The sequence below is a fragment of the Lactuca serriola genome, chromosome 6 (genome assembly GCF_051521515.1).
Source record: "Lactuca serriola cultivar US96UC23 chromosome 6, Lser_US96UC23_V15, whole genome shotgun sequence".
NCBI lineage: Eukaryota > Viridiplantae > Streptophyta > Magnoliopsida > Asterales > Asteraceae > Lactuca > Lactuca serriola.
The window spans coordinates 196,804,858-196,826,211 of NC_136413.1; the positions used below are offsets into that span (position 1 = coordinate 196,804,858).

Here is a 21,354-nt window from a genome sequence, read left to right on the forward strand (position 1 = left end):
TATATGTGTGACTATTGCATATGTTGTATGTTTTTGTATGTATATCGGGCGGGGCTCGATGCCAGGCAGGGCCTGATGAGTGTGTTGGGTGGGACCCATCACATGATACTGACATATTTGCTCCGGGTGGGGGCCGATGTCAGGCAGGGCCCGATGGTTATCGGGAAAGGCCCATTGTATGTATGGTATGGTGTATTTTGAGGAACTCACTAAGCTTTATGCTTAGAATTTTTAGTTTATGTGTCAGGTGATGGATTTGGTGTCTAAGCCCATAACTATAACTCAGATGTACTTGAACCGACTGTAGCATGGTCCTTTTGGGTTGCCTTCACCAGTGCAATTTGATAGGATATATTTTGAGAATAAGGTTATTTATGGTTTATTAATATATTACAAGTATAATATATTAATATGAAATCATATTATTTAATTAGTATTGATCAAGAATTAATTTGGAATTAATTTTGTGGTCAATAGAGACTAATTAAATATATGGGGATTGATTATGTAAATCAATGATTCTTGTAGGATGGGCCAATGATCCATAATTATGTAGATGGGCTAAACTAATCCATGGATAGTCCATGGAGGTTAAATCCATGGAGCATGAGAATGTGGAAAGTCATGGTTCATTAGGGTTTACAAAGTGTAACCCTAGCATGTGCAACCCTATAAATAGAACCCTAATGAACCAATAGAGGCATCACACTTGAGGTGATAAAGCTTTCAAAGGTCAATAACTCTACCCTACTCAAGAGGTAAGCATCTAAACTAAGTTTATATTGTATAGCTTCAATTGTATGCTAGCTAGGGAGAATGCTTTGGAGAAATTAAAAATGCATGTATAATTAGAAAAAACATAGATCCAAAGCATTTAGGGTTACATGTGCACCCTAGGAGTGTTATAGTGCTCAAAACCCAACAGTGGTATCAGAGCCTAGGATTGTTTTCTATTATATTTGATGCTTGCCAGTTTTTCAAAGTTGAAAAAGTCGAAATTTTGGCCTCTGACTGGTGAACTCGTCGAGTCCATGAACAAAATCGACGGGTCCACTCAGTAACAGAGCAACTCACCGAGTCCAGTTCATGCACTCGACGAGTTGAAGGCTCTGTTTGTAGAATTTCGAGTTTCTTGGCCTGGTTTGGATTGGGAACACTACCACAAACTCTTTTGGATCATTGGAAATGTTTTTTATGATATGGTAGTGTTTGTACTCATCCAACCACAAGATAATCATCAAAATTTTAAAATTATTGTTGTTTTTATATGATAAGCAAAATTGCTTTCAAATTGTTGACTTGAAATTATCTTGATTATGAGTTTAGTTTGATCATAGATTATGTGATAATTTTAGTTGTTAGAAAAATGATCTAGATGAATTTTAATGACCTCCATAAATTGTCCTCAAGTTATGGAAAATGAAAGGTCTCATACATTCAAATCCAATTAAACTCATAACTTATAAATGTGAAGAGTTTTGAAAAGTTTCAAAACTTGCCCTCAAGTTTTGGAATTTGTAAAGTCTCATCAATGGAACTTTAATTCCAAACCCTAGAGTTTTGAAAGTTAAAATTCAACCGTTATACTTTATAATATTATAAGTCTAGTAACATATATATATATATATATATATATATATATATATATATATATATATATATATATATAAGACTAGTTAGTCTTACCGTTAGTAGGCCTCATTCACGAAGCCAGTCTATAAGGGGGTATAAGGTTACTGCCTATAAAATGACGGTTTAATGGGTGTCCACTCTCACCCACCGCTTCCTTGACTGGCGGATGGTCGTTAGTCGAACAGGTAGGATAGGACATTAATTCTCCCTCATTAAAAGTATAACGATAAATATAAAGTAACTAAATTTTTATTAAATTCCCAATCTTAGTTACTTTACTAAAAATGTGAAAAGGGTGCTAATCCATGAAATTACACTTTGCACCTTGTTAAGTCGTTAGTGAAGCGTGTGTGGTTAACCGACACACTAATCTGGGATTGACAATGAGTGGCAAAGGGTAGCTTGATGTTAATCATAGATCAATGGAGCGTGTATGGTTAACCGGCACATTAATTAGGTGATTTGTAACATTGGGTGTACCAAGTTAATTTTCATGGTTATTCACACCTTGTTTGTGATCCTCGACATCCTAGTCACAAACTTGAAGGGCACAATTGAGATTGAATCATGCCATTGAAAATTTCAATGAATCTCAAAGATGTAGGAATTTCATACCAAATAAAACTTTATAATCTATTTCATTTTTATGGTGGAAACTGGTAAATCATCATTTACCTACCTTCAAATATTTTACAATTGGATTACGACATCCCTCTTCGTAATTGTAGAATATTGTGTTGGGTCTTAGCCTTAATATTTCATATTGGGAGTAATATTAAGGATTATCATCTAACCTAAACTTTTTTCTTCTTCTTTTTAGGTGTCTATCCCAAACAATGCTTTCACACCAATTCCTTCAGGCTCTTTCTCCCTCATGAACCTATGTGGGAGGGTTGTTTTTGATGGATCGAAATTCAATGACTGGATTCGTAACATCAGAATGGCTATTCTCTATGAAGACAAAGAATATGTCCTGGATAAAGAGCTTAAGGAGATTGATGTAACCACTGCCACTCCTCAACAAATCATTGAACACACTACTCATGAGAGGGATGCGACAACGGTGTCGTGTCTAATGATTGCTACCATGACTGCTGAGCTACAAAAGTACTATGAGGACTACTATCCCTATGAAATGTATCAAGATTTGATGGGAAGATACCATCAAAGTGCTCGGCAGGAGAGGTATGAGATCATTGCCTCCATGATCACAACCAAAATAAAGGATGGTGAACCCATCATGGCCCACTTGCAAAAGATGAAGAGATTCATGGACTGCTTGCTTAAATTGAATGTGAATTTTGATGAAGAGTTAGCCATATATATAATTCTACACTCTTTACTTTCTTGTTATGATCAATTTCGTATGAGCTATCATATGAACAAGGAGGAGGTCACTCTTAGCAAGCTTCAAAGCCTTTTAAGGACTGCAGAAAGCAACCTAAAAGGCTAATCGGTTGTGTCTACTCCTACTACTACTACTTCTGCCCCTGTTCTGGAAATCGAACATGGGAAGGGAAAGAAGAGGAAGGCTCCCTCCAAGAGCCGCAAGGGAAAGTCTCTTGATGGATCCTCTTCCAGTGGGACCAAAGCTGGTTCTGCTAATTCCTCTTCTAATCCGAAGGATGCAGAGTGCTTCCATTGTCATGAAAATGGGCATTGGAAACGAAGCTGCCCCAAGTACTTGCAGGACATAAAGGATGGGAAGATCAAACCCTCCTTTGCATGTATTTACACTATTTAATCTAATAAATCATCACATGCTAATTCTTGGGTCCTTGATACAGGTTGTGGATTTCACATTTTTTCTGATTTGCAGGGACTAAAAAGAAGTAGGGATGTGGAGCACGGGAAGATAAACTTAATCACGGGAAATAGGAAAATGTCGCCTATGACCAAGATTGGAGTTTATTCTTGATTTCTTAGTAATGGTTTAAATTCATATTTGAATAATTGTTGTTACTCGACCGATATGGCGAGAAATATTATTTCCTTTCATAGTTTGTATAAACAAGGTTTACCTTTTCTTTCAATAATGAAGTTGGTACAATTAATGCTTCTTATAATGGTGTATTTTATTTTGAAGCATTAGCTTGCAATGGTGTATAAGAAACTTGTTGGATGATGTGCACAAAAGTACCCACTAATTTTAATATTTATAACCTAACAAACTTAGACTATCTATGCACTTATAGGCAGTGTACCTAGTCAGATTACAGTATAGCTTAGGTAAGTCGGGTGTCGATCACAGGGAACGGTAGATTAATTTAATATATTTGATTATAGGTTACAGGTCACACAAAAATAATAAAGAAAATGATTTAATAAATTTCAAACTAGTAATTAACAACTCTCGATAAACTAACAGGACAACAAATCTCTTCAGGTACTTTGGTTTAGATAAATTACACCTTAAAAAAACATAGACAATTGCATACACAAATTCATTTATTCATGTTCACCGATTCCTAAAATGATTAGATTCGCGTTCACTATAACTAATCCTTTAGCAAACAAGTCAATTTAAACAGTGATCAGTTGATTAAACTAACATGCTTCCTAGTGTTCAGTTCGTATCAAGCAAGACTTGTAAATATAGTTAATCAAATTACTAATTCAATTTAACCTCTTGTTGATGGTCATCAAACAAGGCTCACACATTAACTTACTTATTCTCAAGTTAATCCTAGTTTCACATTCGTTATTCCTAGACTTATAATCTCGATGGTCATCAAAATCATAAGAGACAAGCAATCAAGCAGATGTTCATACAACTCAATTTACTTAATAATTAACAGCAAATAATTATCATTAATACATAAGGATCTTCTAACAAGCTTGACAAGATAAATTAAACATAAACAAGTAATTCAATATAGCAATTAGTCTAATAATCAAAGCTTCATTCAATCATAAACGCAAAGTAAAAGGTTTTTACACCCAAATCAGAAACTAAATACAGAATAGTAACACAATGGAATGCTAAACATGGTCACGTTAACAACCCATATGATTACTGACATGTATCCGCTCTCCAATCCTTCCGATCTCCGCTCCCGTTAGCTTAACGGCCTTCCGGCCGCCTCCTAGACCCTCAAAACGGCAACTATGAAGTTTTCTTGTTGCACAAGTCGAAGTGGAATATCATAGATTATGAAACTGGTGGAATGATATGGGGTATTTATAGTTGATGGAGATGGAATTATATGGAATATTAGAATTGGATTGGAATAAGGAAACTAATGTGACTTAGGGATTAATCAAATAAAGAAAAGGAAAGTGGTGCTTGGGGAATAAGTAACTTGGAGGGAATTTCCGTCCAACTTTTATGCTTCATCTTCAAGGCCGATTTTGGATAAGATAAGTGTCGACTTAGCCAAAAGTCCCTCTCACATAAGTCGTAGGAAATTTCGTCTAGTTTTCAGAACATATTGAGTCTCGTCAATTGGACTTGTGAGTCATCAGATATACCCGAAACACTGAAGAGGGGTCAATCTGCCAACAATATCCTTTTTGCATCTCTTCAGCTCCATTCTCTTTCTTTTGCATTCCATCTCCCATTTTAACTGTAATTAAATATTTCAAAGCATATTAAGTATATTTTAGTTCTAAATAATAATAATAAAGGCTAAAATATTAAGATATGTTATCCATAATTTGTCCTCAAGTTATGGATTACCCAAAGTCACTCTTTTAAAGTCCATTATTAAACACATAGGTTACATAAAATGAAAAGTCTCTCATTTTATTAAACCTATAACTAATAAGTTATGAAAGACGAAAAGTTTTGAAAGTTACAAAACTTGCACTCAAGTTTTGGAACATGTAAAGTCACTTTAAAAACTTTAGTTCCAACCCCTAGAATTTTAAAATTTAAAATTCAACCCTTATACTTTATAATATTATAAGTTTAATAATAATTATATATGTATAAGAAAAAGTTGTTTTACCGTTAGTAGGCCTCATTCACAAAGCCGGTCTATAAGGGGGTGGGGTATAAGGTTGCTGCCTATAAAATGGCAGCTTAATGGATGTCCACTCTCACCCACCGCTTCCTTGATCGGTGAAGGGTCGTTAGCCGAACGAGTAAGACAAGGACTTTAAATCTTCCTTAAAAGTATTAATGATAAATATAAAGTAACTAAATGTTTTTTTTATAATTCCCAATCTTAGTTACTTTAGGAAAATGTGAAAAAGGTGCTAACCCATGAAATTACACTTTGCACTTTGCTTAAGTCGGTTAGTGGAGCACGTGTGGTTAACCGACACACTGGATGGACTTAACAAGGTAGGCAAAGGGTAACTTAATGTTTATCATAGTATCGATGGAGTGCATGTGGTTAACTGGCACATCGATTGAGGGGTAATACATTAAGGGTACCAAGTACTTTGCATGGTTAATTCACACCTTGTTTTGTGATCCTCGGCATCCCAGTCACAAAACCTGAAGGGCACACTCGAGATTGAAACATGTCATCGAACATTCAATGAATCTCAAAAGAATCTAGGAGTTTCAAAACCAATTAAAATCTAATAATTTATTTCGTTTTTCATGATAGAAATTGGTGAATTGTCATTCGACTACCTTCAAATATTCTATAGGTTGGATTACGACATCCTTCTTCCAAGTTATGAAATATTGTGTTGGGTCCTAGCCTTAATATTTCATATTGGGTGTTATATTAAGGACTTAAAATCAACTAACTTGAATATCTCCCATTGTAGATGTCCAGTTTAGACAACAATGATCTTCTCAAAAATCTTGGATTAAGCTTTCCTAATGAAGATGATGTCCCGTGACTGGATCATGGAAATCATTCTTCAATTCCTCCACCTCCTCCAATTATTCTCCCTATCCCACAAGTTCAAAGTCACTCAAGCCCTATTGGCAAGCAAGGTCTATGTGTGATCACATCTTGGAGATGAAGTCACATACTGAAAAGCCGGGAGAGTTGGGTGTCAAAGTCTTGAGAAAGTTGGTTGTTTAATCACTTTCTATGTCACATAGTGAGTGTCCTTTGGGACTACTATGTAAAAGACTATGACATGACCCTTAATGATCTTATTTATTTGCTTGGTGCTGCTGAATCAAAAATAATTTGGAGCTCTGGTAAAGCAAATTTGATTAGTAGATCAACTTCCCAAACTACCATGGACATTGACAAATTGGTGACATTGGAATTACATAAAGCTTTCTCTTCCCAATGGAAAGGGATCGGCCATAGTCAACTCGGTTGACCAGAAGGTAAAGAGAAAGGCTAACTCTGAGATAGTCTTGTGTACTATTCCTGAAGGGTCCATATGGTTCTATTGCTAAAAGGGAAGGGGCGTTGGTTGCAAAGCTGCCCTAACTACCTGAAAGATCTGAGAGAAGGTCTAGTCAAAAAGTTTGATTCTCCTTCAGGTAAGTCCACTATCTAACTCTATTAAGTTCCTTATTGATGATTCTTAATACAAAATGTGACTCAGTTACATTCTGGTGTTTGGCATAATCAAGCAAATGGAAGGAAACTTAAAGAAAGAGTATGCCGAATCTGATCGCGAAGATGGATTTCAATCGCATGGTTCGAAGATCGGATTCTTGAGCTACTACTTATAGAGTTATGATAGATTGCTAGGAAATATGTAATAGCATAGTTTTCATTTAAAGTTGCATTGTAAGGATTTTTTTCCACATTTTTTGTAAATAAATAAAAATTTGATTTTATTTTAGTTTATATCTCCTGACAATGGATTTTATGGAAAATTGATGTTTATATGTTTCTAGGAATAATGGAAATATGAATTTGATTCTTTCATTTGTGGTAGTGTCTAAATTTACTAAATAAGGACAGATTCTCATCACCCAAGTTTTCAGTTGGATAGAAACTTGGAATCATACAAGTTGTATAGTATAATGAATGAGAATTTTCATCTTTGGAAAATTAAGACTAATTCCTTGTTCACATTTATGTGTGAGTCAAGTGAAGGACTAAGGGATTGAGTACACTTTTTTTTTGCACTGGTCAAGTCCACCACAAAAGATCGATATGAATATTCGTCATTATTTACTAAAGTTGAGTAAATATGGTTATACTTACCAGTTTAAGTATAATTCTAAAACATTGGAAAAGTTTCAATGTTTTGCAGGACGAATGAGAAGAATCAAATTAGGCAGAAAGATAAAAGTTTCTCAAATCTGAAAAGATGTGAGAGTACATTAGTATCATGTTTTGTGATCATATTAATGATTAAGAAACCATATCACAATTGGTTCTCTAAGGACATCTTAGTGCATTCGTATGGCTAAGAAGAGGAATCAAGAATTGCTAAAATGGTTAAATCAAGAAGATGAGTCGTACTTCGTTCCAAAACAAGTCTTAGAGTCATACTCCAAGATTGTAATTTGAGTGACACATCTTAAAAAAGGTTTATAACTCTAGTCAAATGTAAGAGTAAAATGTGTCCTACTCTTGTACATTTGAAATTGGTAAGTTGTGATGTTTTGGATAAAACCAAGACCAACTAAGGCCAATTGTGTGAAGTGTTTGTCTTGATAAAGAATCCACACTATCTCTTGAATATTTGGCAAGTAAGTCTTATATGTCAAGAGGGCAGTGGGAGTCTTAAAGATCTTGAAAAAGCTTCTAGATCTAATCAAAAGGAAAAACCTATAGTTTATCACTAGCACACGACTTGAGGTTTATAACCTATGTGTTGACATATTCCTATTTCTGTGCCCATTGCAGTTAAAGTTGGCTTTGCATATGAGTTTTGAGAATTCTCAATTGGTTGCATAACAACTTGGAAGCAATGGTAGGCCCTTGAGCTGCCAGGTGGCAAGAAGTTAAGACTGCACAAGTTCAATCCATAAGAGTTTGGATTTGTCACTAACTTTTTCTTGTGATTATGGTTTTGACAAATTCACATGGATAGGAACACATACACCAAAAAATGTAATTGTCATAAGGTTTCTCTCCGATTCATGAAAATGATGGTAAGGAAACGCTTTCACTATGTAGACTTTAAGTAGATAGAAATTGTGATATTTGCATTCTCAAAGTTGTTAGTGGACCATGTGTGGTTAACCGGCACACTAACATGGAGTTGTGAGAAATGGCCAAGGTGTAAACAATTGAGACTATGATTACGACATCCCTTTTCATAGTTCTAAAATTGTTTAGACACATATGTGTGCTATCTAAGGAAAGGTGTATGATTTTGATAAATTTATATCAAAGAATCTTGTATCATAAATATGAACTTTGGTAAGAAGGTCAATAACGTATTGATTTCTAAAAGTCCAACAAAATTTTGAGTTCATGTCAAAGCTAGTGGGAGCATAAGCTTCATGCTAATAATCATCTTGTAAGTGGGAGCATGATAATTATAATAAGTGTTGCAAGTTAGCAATGTTAATTATAGAAAACAAAAGGTTTCAATTGGGAAAAAGTTGTTTTGCTATAATAAAGGGAGAGGAAATTATACTTCACTTCAATTCTAAAAGCTTAGATTGAGGTTTTAATCATATTTAGTCAAGGATATATATATATATATATATATATATATATATATATATATATATATATATGTATATGTATATATGAATTTTATGTTGGAAGGGCTCAACATAAGGACATTCTATATATGGGTCCATTATTTGCTTTCTAAAATTCGATTATGATTACAACATTCCGTTTCATAATTTGAATTATGAGAACTTGCAAATAGAAATAGAAATATTATAGCAAAAGACTGGTCTAGTATCATGTCTTTATGAATCGTGTCCCGTATGCTTCGGATGTAGGATCGATTGCATATGCTCATCTGCTCTAAATTTTTCCAAATGCCCAGAGCATTAAGAGGGAAAAAGTACTCGGACTAGATATGACTAATTTGATTAAGCAATTGTTTAGGAAAATCTAAGGTTTACCAAAGATTGGTTGCTCAGGGACAGTTGGAAGTATAGTGTTAATTTTGGAAAGACCATATTGACATATTCTGAAAAGTGGCAACTCTTGTTCAGGAGTAATAGTAAAAAGGGGAATAGGAATTGTTCCCATAGGTGGAATTTATTCATTAAATATGTGTAAGATTAGGAAACTTAATGCAAGAAGAATGTTCAAAGGCAATAAACTTTAAATATGTGACTTCGGTTCCAAGGAGTTGATCTCCATTGGAATACTCTGTAATGTCTGTTGACAAGTCTTTGTGACTTTGTGGATAATCATTACAAGAGGACCAATGAATATAAGTTTAGAATCTAACAGATTTAGGTAAATGGCAAGAATTTGGAATTCTTGCATTTGCGGTAATGATTTGGGATTGTGAAATGAGTATCATTGGAATCATGTTCAATCGATCTCTTTCACAGAATTAAGATCATTGACAAACTTAGTGTGCATACTTGGTGTATGGCATAACTAATGTTTGGAAAAACATAGTGTGCATACTTGGTGTATTGCATGACTAGTGTTTAGAAAAAAACCATAGTGTACATGCTTGGAGCATGGGAAAACTATTGTTTTAATTCAAGTATAAAGTTGATAGTTTGAAATAGTATACAATGAATGATGGGTAATCAATATGGTGATAAATAAAAGATGTTTTATTTATATTCATAAGTTCTGAGACCATATTGGATTCGATTATTCTTGTGTTTCACTTTGCATGTTTTGACTTCCAGAATAACTAAGTCGCTCTTCCTGAATGACTAAGTTATTTAAACCATCCACAGTCGGTCATATGTTAGAAGTAGATCTGAATCAAGACTGTCATGGGTTGGCTTGTAGAGGTATAAGATGTTGGACAAAGTGGTGCTACAACACTCATGAGTACTCATAAGTTTTGAGTATTGGATTCAACCCACGCTCACTGGTATCACTTCATGGAATTTATCTTGAGTGATCGTGAGACGGTAATATCATATAAGTCTTCAAACCTAGAGATATGACTTGTTGCCTATGAGTTGGTTATACATTGATTGTACGTAAACGCATTGGTAACTCGATGTTATAAAACGTTCCCTTGTGTATGATTCAATAAGTAGTAGAACAAGCATATGAGTCGACGTTTATCTATTCCTTCTTGGATTAGAAGCGATATCTAGGCCCCTCGATGATTTTGTGTTGACCCATGTACCGGGCCTGGTCAGAACTAAGTTGATGTGTTCAAATAAGTTCTATGTCAAACAAATCAGAAATCGAGAAACAAACTGCTGGATAATAAGTAAGACATTGTTGCATGTATTTGTCCGACTGATATCTAGAACAGAGGATTATATGATCACTTATCTTAAATGGAGTATCATCGTCATCTTAGTTCCGCGAGACCTTGAAAGAGCTACGATTGCTGATTGGTTCCTGAAGTTATTCTTGCAGATATAGTTATTAGACTTATCCAAGTGGGATACTGTTGGATTAGGTGTCTAAGTTCATAACTATTTCTGGAATGTACTTGACCCGATTAGCATGGTCCATTTAGGTTTCAAGGCATCATGCATTTGGATAGACCGAAATGAGAGAAATAACACTTAAGGTTTATTAATATATTATAAGTTTTAATATATTAATAGTATTATTTAATAAGTATTGATCAAGAATTAGTTTAGAATTAATTAAGTGATCAAAAGAAGACTAATTAAATATATGGGTTGATTGTGTAAATCACCCATACTTGTATAGTGGGCTAATGCTCCATGGATTATCAAGTTGGGCTAAAACCCATAGGATGCTACATGGATGCTCCATGGTGTCTTTGAAACCATGGATCATGGAAATGAAGAGCCATGTCAAGTTAGGGTTTACATGGTGCAACCCTACTTATGACACACTATAAAAGGAATATGTGAGCAACCAAAATCGGCACTAGAGTGAGAATAAGAGGGCATATCCGTTTTTAGAAGTATTCTATTTCTCTTAAGGTTATTCCAAGTGTATTTGGTGTTCTGTGAGACATTTGAGGCATCACACTTGAGGTGCTAGGCTCACATGGTTGTCAAGGAATCGAAGCAACTAAAGGTATGTATTTCTTACTATCTTTTATGGTAAAAAGTTCCCCATGTATGCTAGATAGGTTAAGAACCTTGGAAAATCAATTTTTAATGTATCATAGATAAAACATAGATCCAAGGTTTCTAGGGTTGCATGTACACCATATGAGTGTTAGAATGCTCAAAACCCAACAAAACTATGAATGTTGTAGATAACATAGGAAATAATGAGTTACACATTGATTCTTCCAATGATTTGGATAAGGCATGTTTATGGCATTGTCATCTTGGACATGTCAACAAGAAGTGCATAGCCCAACTCCAAAAGGATGGAGTTCGGAGTCATTCGACTTAAAGTCGGATGACACTTGTGAATCTTGTTTACTTGGAAAGATGACCAAGTCACCTTTCATTGGTACTTATGAAAGGGGTGAAGGTCTGTTGGATCTTATACACACTGATGTGTGTGGACTATTCAGAACCGCCACAAGGGATGCTAACCACTTCTATGTGACTTTTACTGATGATTACATCAGGTATGGCTATATCTACTTATTCAAGCATAAGTCAGAAACCTTTGAAAAGTTCAAAGAGTTTAATCAAGAAGTGGAGAATCAATTGGTCAGGAAGATAAATATGTTGCGATCCGATCAAGGGTGAGAGTATCTTAGTATCGAGTTCCTTGACTATCCTACGAAATGTGGAATTTTTTCACAATTGACGCCACCTAGGACACCATAGCTTAATGGTGTGGCTACGAGGCATTATAGAAACTTGCTAGACATGGTTCGTTCCATTATGAGTCGAGCTTCGTTAGGTATCTCATTCTGGGGGTATGCCTTTGAGACTGTCGCCCATATCCTTAATCTAGTCCCTACGAAAAAGGTTTCCAAAACACCTCACGAGATGTGGACCAGGAAGGTTCCCTCGTTAGACCATATCAAAGTTTGGGGTTGCGAGGCTTTCGTGAGACGTGAGACTCATGACAAGCTTGAACCTCGGAGTGAGCGATGTATTTTCCTCGGCTACCCACAAAATTCCTTTGGATATCCCTTCTATAGGCCGAGTGACAATGTTGTCTTTGTTGCAAGGAGAGGAGTCTTTCGTGAGAGAGAGCTCATATGCCAAGGGGACAATAGGAGAAAAATTGAACTTGAAGAGTTTCAAGAGTCAAGCAGTGAAGGAACCTTGAACACTAGCAATTAACCTGAGGAGGAAACTCCGGTTGAGCCAACTAATGAGTCCGTACCTCTCAGGCGTTCCGGTAGAGTTAGTGTTCCACCTGTCTTATATGGTTTTCATATAACAACTGAAGGTGATACATTTATCAATGATAGCACATTGGTAAATTTGGATGAACCTATTAACTATAGGGAAGCCATGGCAGGCTCCGAGTCCGCAAATTGGAAAGAGGCTATGGACAACGAGACTCAGTCCATGTATGACAATCAAGTTTGGAACTTGGTTGACAATGTACCGGGTCGTAAGACAGTTGGGTGCAAATGAATCTTCAAGAAGAGGACCGACATAGATGGGAAAATACATACATATAAGGCGCGCCTGGTTGTGAAGGGCTTTACTCAAGCTTCAGGAGTTGACTATTATGAGACCTTCTCACCAATAGCAAAGATTAAATCTATAAGGGTTATGCTAGCCATAGCTGCATTTCATGAATATGAAATATGGCAAATGGATGTCAAAATCACTTTCCTTAAAGGAAAGTTGGCTGAAGATGTTTACATGAGTCATCCAGAGGGTTTTGTCAATGCAAGGTACCCTTATAGAGTGTGTAAGCTTGAGAAATCCATTTATAGATTAAAACAAACATCTCGCAGATGGAATCTTTGTTTTGATGAGAAATTCAAAGAGTTTGGATTTTCAAGAAGCGAGGATGAGTCCTGCGTATATGTCAAAGCTAGTGGGAGTATAGTGAGCTTTCTGGAATTGTATGTAGATGACATAATGCTCAGAGGAAACGACATCCTAACCTTGCAGGAGGTTAAGTTCTGGCTTGGGAAGTGTTTCGCTATGAACGACCTCAAAGAAGGTGCCTATATCCTAGGGATAAGGATATTGAGAGACAGGAGTAAAAGACTAATAGGACTTAGTCAAAGTACCTACCTGGACAAAGTGTTGAAGTGTTTCAACATGGAGAACTCCAAGAAAGGTACCCTACATATCCTAAGCAACAACAAATTAAGTAAGATTCAGAGTCTGAGTACAAAGGCTGAGCTAGTAGAGATGGTTCGTATTCCATATACTTCTGCAGTTGGCTCGATCATGTAAGCTATGACTTGTACTCGCCCCGATGTGGCCTTTGCTTTGAGCATGGTTAGTAGATATCATGGGAATCCTGGTAAAGCTCATTGGACTGCGGTTAAGAACATTCTTAAGTACATGCAGAGGACTAAGGACTGGGTCCTTACCCTTGGTGGGAGTGATGACTTAAAGTGACTGTGTATAGCGATGCCAACTTTCAAACCGACTAAGAAAATTTCCACTCTCAGTCGGGCTAGATAGTTACCCTGAATGGAGGAGCAGTGACATGGAAAAGTTCCAAGCATGAGACTTTAGCTGATTCAACGTGTGAATCAGAGTACATATCTGCAAGCGAAGCATCAAAGGAGGCGATATGGTTGAAAAACTTCATCGAAGACCTTGGAGGCATTTCATCCATAAAGGAGCCTATAGAGTTTTTCTGCAATAATGAAGGGGCGGTTGCCTTAACCAAGGAACCAAGAGATCATGGTAGATATAGATATATCGACAGAAAAGGCGACTTTATAAGACATCAAGTAGAAGAAGGACACCTCGTGTTAAAGGGGATATCATCAGAGGAGAATCCAGTAGATCCTCTTACAAAGGGACTATCTTGGGTTAAGCACTTGCCACATGCAAAGGTCAATGGGTTAACGGAGGATATTAGCTTTAGTGGTTAGATAAATAGAAACTTATAATAGCTAAATTGTAATTGACATTTGATGATTAAATAAAAGGAGTTTTATTTATAAGTAAAGTTACTGTCTTGTGTCAATCGTTTACTAATGTTTCAATTTGCATGTTTTGACTTCCAGAATAATAAGACTTAATCAAACAATTCACATTCGATTATACTTTGGAAGTAAGTATGAAAGAAGACTGTCATGAGCTGGCTTGTAGATTGTCTAAGGCGTTAGGCATAAAAACAGTTTGCTACACCATTCATGAGTACTTCTGAAATAAGATTTGAGTATTGGATCAACCCGCACTCACTTGAATCACTTCATGGAATTTATCATGAGTGATCGAGAGACGATAATATCATATAAGTCTTCAAACCTAGATATATGAGTTGTTGATTACGAATTAGTTGTGCATTGATGATACGAAAACGCATCAGTAACCTGATGTTATAAAACGTATCGTTGTGCATGATTTAACGAGTAGTTAGTACAAGCATATAATGTCGAAGTTTATTTGTTCCTTTTTATCCTAGGAGGATTAAAAGAGATATCTTGGGCCCTTAGTTGATTCTGTTTTGACTTATGTACCGGGACCGGTCAGAACTAAATTGATGTGTTCAGTTATGTTCTATGTCAGACGAATCGGAAATCGCGAAACGGACTGCTGTATAATAAGTATGACATTGTTCCATGTATTTGTCCAGATGATATCTTGAGAACAGAGGATTATATGATCCCTTATCAAAAGGATGCGTCACTGATTGGGTCAGAGTTGAAAGCGGATTTTGAAAGCTTACGATTGCTAAGTCGAATCCTAAAGTTACATTGGCAACTATAGTTATTAGACTTATCCAAGTAGGAGACTGTTGGATTTGGTGTCTAAGGCCATAGCTATAACTGGGATGTACATGATCCGATTGTAGCATGGTCCTTTTTGGGTTGCCTTCACCAATGCAATTTGATAGGATGGATTTTGAGAATAAGGTTATTTATGATTTATTAATATATTACAAGTATAATATATTAATATGAAATCGTATTATTTAATTAGTATTGATCAAGAATTAATTTGGAATTAATTTTATGGTCAAAAGAGACTAATTAAATATATGGGGATTGATTATGTAAATCAATGATTCTTGTAGTGTGGGCCAATAATCCATGATTATGTAGATAGGCTAAACTAATCCATGGATAGTCCATTGAGGTTAAATCCATGGAGCATGAGAATGTGGAAAGTCATGGGTCATTGGGGTTTACAAAGTGTAACCGTAGCATGTGCAACACTATAAATATTTGGGGATTTATTATGTAAATCAATGATTCTTGTAGTGTGGGCCAATGATCCATGATTATGTAGATAGGCTAAACTAATCCATGGATAGTCCATGGAGGTTAAATCCATGGAGCATGAGAATGTGGAAAGTCATGGGTCATTGGGGTTTACAAAGTGTAACCGTAGCATGTGCAACACTATAAATAGAACCCTCATGAACCAATAGAGGGATCATACTTGAGGTGCTAAAGCTTTCAAAGGTGAAGAAATCTACCTTACTCAAGAGGTAAGCATCCAAACTAAGTTTATATTGTGTAGCTTCAGTTGTATGATAGCTAGGGAGAATTCTTTGGAAAAATTGAAAATGCATGTATAATTAGAGAAAACAAAGATCCAAAGCATTTAGGGTTGCATGTGCACCGTAGGAGTGTTATAGTGCTCAAAACCCAACATCAGGTACTTCTGGTTTGAAGGGGAAAGGCTCGGGATGATCACATTGTAAACACCATGATTTTCCTCTTTATTGACTCTGATGTATTTTGGATGATTATTGATATACTATGATTTCCTTTTGGTTTTGATAAACACATTTGGTTGATGATTTACTTAATATAAAAATAAAATTTTTGGTTCTGGGTTTTCGAAACGTTATATGTTGGTATCCAAGCCTTTGTTTGAAGGATTCAGGCATACTCTCAGGTGTGTATAAACTAAAACTGAGGGTTTGATAGATTTTTAATAAAAATAAATGTTTTAATAACATGCTAGAGTATGGCTAAGGATTTGCTTAGGGTTACATGATAGAATTCTAGGAGATATGCCTTTATATGCCTACAATATGAGTTTATAGACTTGCATGCTAGTACTGGATTAGTCAGTGATAGGATGGCCTGTTTAAGTTATACTTTTAATTCCGACTACTCAATTCTTGAATGATGCTAGCTTTGTGCTTTTAGGAGTTCCCATTAACATAAGCTATCTAGTAAGAGAATGTGTCAAGTTACATCTTACTGAGATTAGATAATTTTAGAAGGTTAGGTTTAACCATATTCTGCAACTCTTGTCTGAGTCCAACCGTTGTAGTGTAAGACGTTTCATTTGAATAATTATATGGTTACGGTGGTATGTAGTTATCTTTGTAAGCTAGTTAGAGGTTGTTAGAGGGAGTTCTTTTCTGCAGCTGATGGCAGAGCATGGTGTGGTGGTAGTCCTAGGAAAACCTAGGCGGAGATTTCGTGCTGAGAGCTGTGCTTTCCTAGAAATTGTTTGAATCGTTAAGGAAGTAACTAGGGGGATTCAGAGCGATCCTTGAGGAAAGTACGACTCAATAGCGGAACTAGTATGTTGGTAGGGGTAGCACGTGCTACCCCTCAATTACCCCTTATATGTATTGAAAAAATGAATTTTTTAGATATATATTAGAAGGTGTGCATAGGCGAAATCAAATGTGCTTCTATGGAGGTTAAACTAAAGTCAATCATTTAGTAGCCCATTAAATAGAACAATGACACACTGATTAATAATTAAAGATGGAGTGAAAAATTTGGGTTTTCTCAATAGTTGCTTCGGCAATATGCTATTTCGCTTCACTTTTTTTTTACTACTAGTGAGACTAATACAAATATTGTTTATTTATTTTGATTTTTGATGCTTTATTATTTTATTTTAGTTTAGTTGTTCGATTTGAAAATCTAAAATTAATTAATTATCTTGTACGTTTTTTGTTTTCTATATTGTTGGAGAATTAGGCACTACTAGAAAAACAGCCTTTTACGACGCGCAAATAACGACACACACTAATTTACGATACACATTTTTAGGGCATCCTAAAAATACTGTCAGTTTTCTAAAATTTGAAGGATAGTGGACACGCATTTTTGTGTGCCTGAAATTTGTGTCCAACAAAAAAAACACGGAGGGCACTCTTGTAAAAAACGCGTCGTCTAAAGATGTCGCTTTATATTTTTTTTAGGAAAGCGTGTTCTTAAATGTAGAATGGGGGGAAATGAAACCCAAAAAGATAAACACCCCGCCTGATGCATCTCCTTCTAAAATCCTCTACCAAAGAACCCTAAGCCCCTCTTCCTGTACCTCGATCTGTGCTCTCTCTCTCCCTTCTCTTTGGAAGCCCTAAGCCACCACCACCAGCATCGAACCTCATCTGCTCTAAGAGTTCGGAGTGCATTTGATGACATCAGCATTAACACTGTTGCGTCTGATGAAACCACACATGGAACCGTTTCACAAATTGAAGATGACAACCCAGACCCGCCACCGCTTCTCTCTCCTCGTCCATTTCGTTCTCACACACGTATCTTCTTCCCCTCTCTAACATCCTTTGAAGAAGATAAAGAATCCATGAAATAATCGCAGGTTTTTTTTATGTGTGGCGGTGGTTCCTCTGTCCGATAATACCATATAAGAACCCTAATTGTATTTCTTAATGAGCTATATATCACATGTTGGTAAAGAGATCCAATGGCCTTTGGCGAGACATGAGGCTTGCGTTAAGTTAGACCAGTCTCATTATTTCTTCTCGTTACGCGCTCCAAAGGAGAAAGAACACGAAGCCATGATGTTAAATTACGGACTGACATTTGCTTCAAAAGGACAAGAGAAGTTGTTGAAAGAAATGGATGAGTTATTAGAGCATTGCAGTAGTTTCTCGGTGCAGAAAGAGGAGGAGAAGAAGGGCGCTTTGGATTTAACAATGGCGGAATGAATGAGTCCCTCAGATATGAAAATGGAAGCAAATAAGGAACAGATGGAGCAGATTTGTAGAGCTTATTGGACGACATTAGCCCCAAATGTGGAGGATTACAGTACGAAGGCTGCAAAATTAATTGTTGCGGGTTCAGGGCAACTTGTTAAAGGGATTCTCTGGTGTGGAGATGTTACAGTGTATAGATTGATCAAGGGTAACGAGATTTTGAAGCTAAAGATCAGACCTGCTAGCAACACAGCAGTTAATCCTGAACTTCTAAAGGCTATACACAGGTTTTGAAGTTCATGTTGAAACTATTTCTTATATGTTTTCCAAGATGCTTTTGTGAATATTTGCATTTTGATTCTGTGGGTGATTCTTCTAGGGTTAATAAGGTGACGAAGATGACAGAGACAGTTGTTGGTGGACTTTTTTCTAGCGTTCTGAAGATTACTGGATTCTTTACAAGCTCTGTTGCTAGCTCTAAACTTGGTAAGAAGTTCTTCAAGTTTTTGCCTGGGGAAATTGCACTCGCTACTCTGGATGGATTTAGTAAGTTCTCTCTTACATTATTCTCAATTTGACAAAAACTAAAAACTACAACTTTTAAATTTAAAAGCTATCAACTAATTTGATATAAATGTTTGTGTATAGGCAAAATTTATGATGCTTTTGAAGTTTTTGGAAAGAATGTAATGTCAACATCATCTGCTGTGACAACAGAACTTGTCAGCCACAAGTAAGTCTATGAAAGGCCTTCCTAAATCTTTTCTCAATCGCTTTACAAAAGTATATGTTGATGACATTATGAATTTTATCTATCTTTTTGTGTGGCTTTTATAAACACAATAAGCATTATATCTTACCTTTTCTTCTTGTTGTTGGCCCCACAATTGAGTATACAGAACTTTGGGACTCAAGCAGATGATAACCAACAAGAACTAACTGTGGGACCTGAGTTATGAGTTATGCTTATGTGATTTTGGGAATTGACAGGAGGTTAACTCAACAAGTCAGATTCTAATATTTTTTTCTATGCCTAGGTGAGGGGCAAGTGTGTAAAGATATCAGAAAGCTAGGACAATCATACACTATATTTGCGAAATATTAGCAAAACATGGAAAAAGGAGGAAGTAAGTTTACTCTTTGAGGCATTTTATCAAATAACTTATGTGCAGAGGCAAAGAGTTTACTCTTTGAGGCCTGTTATCAGCCGTTCAAAGATATGATTGAAATTGTAGCTATTAGGCTGGATTCAATGGTGGTTGCTGAGGTATGTCTTCAAAAACTACTTTCTTTCAACATTATTTATCAAGTGTATATTTGTAATTAACCGAATTAACAGGTGCCAAAGCTTGCTTCAGCAGCTGAGTACTTCTTTAAAATGGGAGTTGAAGGGAAGAACTTTAAGTTCATTTTTATTTCTTTGATTATTGATATCATATTATCATGTTGTTGTTGTAAAATATTGAATTTTTTTTTTCAGGTTATTTTATTAATGGCAACAACTTTAAATGTTCAAATTTCTAAACCAGCATCAGAAGGGGTTGTGGATATGTTCTCAACAGCGTTGAGGTTGAGACAATAATCAATTGCTGAAATCACAGAGATGATTCATGTTAGGTTTTTTTTTTGAATATTAGTTTTAATATTTCTTTTTACAATTGTATTTTATTAGAAAGAAAATATATTTTTTTTAATCTCAGGTTGCTAGTCTCCTTCATGATGATGTATTGGATGATGCTGATACAACATGTGGGATTTGATGTCTTAACTTTGTGATGGGAAATAAGGTGTTATATCTTTTTTCAGAAAAAAATAAACAAGGGAAAACTGGTAAATATGAACATTGAAATTTTGACTATAATGATGATGCAGCTTGCAGTATTGGCTGGAGATTTCTTGCTTTTTAGAGCTTGTATAACCCTCGCCTCTTTAAAAAACATAGAGGTATCCACCATTCCACTCCATTAATATCTTTATTTTTATTTTTTTAATTTTTAATAACCTCTCATTATATTCTACTTTTTTTAATAACCTATGTTGTTGGAACAGTTGCTCTGATGATTGTTCTTGTTATAGGTATCTCCCCTGAATCATCATCACATGCATCAAGCATCTTTAATTATGCTCTCAGTCTTGGCATCGGAAATCAGATCATGAATATCCTTAGAGATGTAGGAGAAGACTAAGTTTTCCACTTTGATCAATCCACATTGTTGATGTTCCACATCAGCCAAAGAAGGAGCTTCCAAGCTTGACAAAGATAGTCGATGGCCGATATGTTCATATTTAAATTTCAAATCTTTATTACCCCATTATTTACCCCATGTTAGCAATGTATTGTACTTGTTAAATTAAATATTAAATAAAAACCCCATTTACAAAAAAAGAAAAAAAACATTTCTTTTTGTGCCATTTACCTGAAAAGTCATTTTCAATTTTTTACAAAAAAATCCATTGGTTACCATCCATAGCCTATTAACAGGTCCACTATTTGCATAACCGAAATTTTCACAAAATGCATTAGGTTTTGATCCCCTTTGTTATTAAAAGTATCATCATTAGTACTATTACTTTTTTATTTTTTATTTTTTGTTTTCTGGTTTTTGATTTTTTGATTTCAGGTCAAGAACTTTAAGCCGTATTAAACCTGTTCTTTAAAGTTGTTGAAACTCACAAATCAACCTACTAATTTTGCATTTGTTCAATTTTTGACAGCTCTAATTGAACATCATAATTATTTATTTTTTTCTAATTCAACATCTTGTTTAAATTTTTTTGAAGGATATTGAATTAGGAGAATATCCAGGAGTTGATGACAGCTTGA

The 21,354-nt window shown here is 35.5% G+C and overlaps 1 pseudogene; it reads left to right on the forward strand.

Moving 5' to 3' along the window:
- Positions 1-18,263: 18,263 nt before the first annotated feature.
- Positions 18,264-19,267, forward strand: LOC145060535 (protein EARLY-RESPONSIVE TO DEHYDRATION 7, chloroplastic pseudogene; annotated as a pseudogene).
- The last annotated feature ends 2,087 nt before the right edge of the window (positions 19,268-21,354 follow it).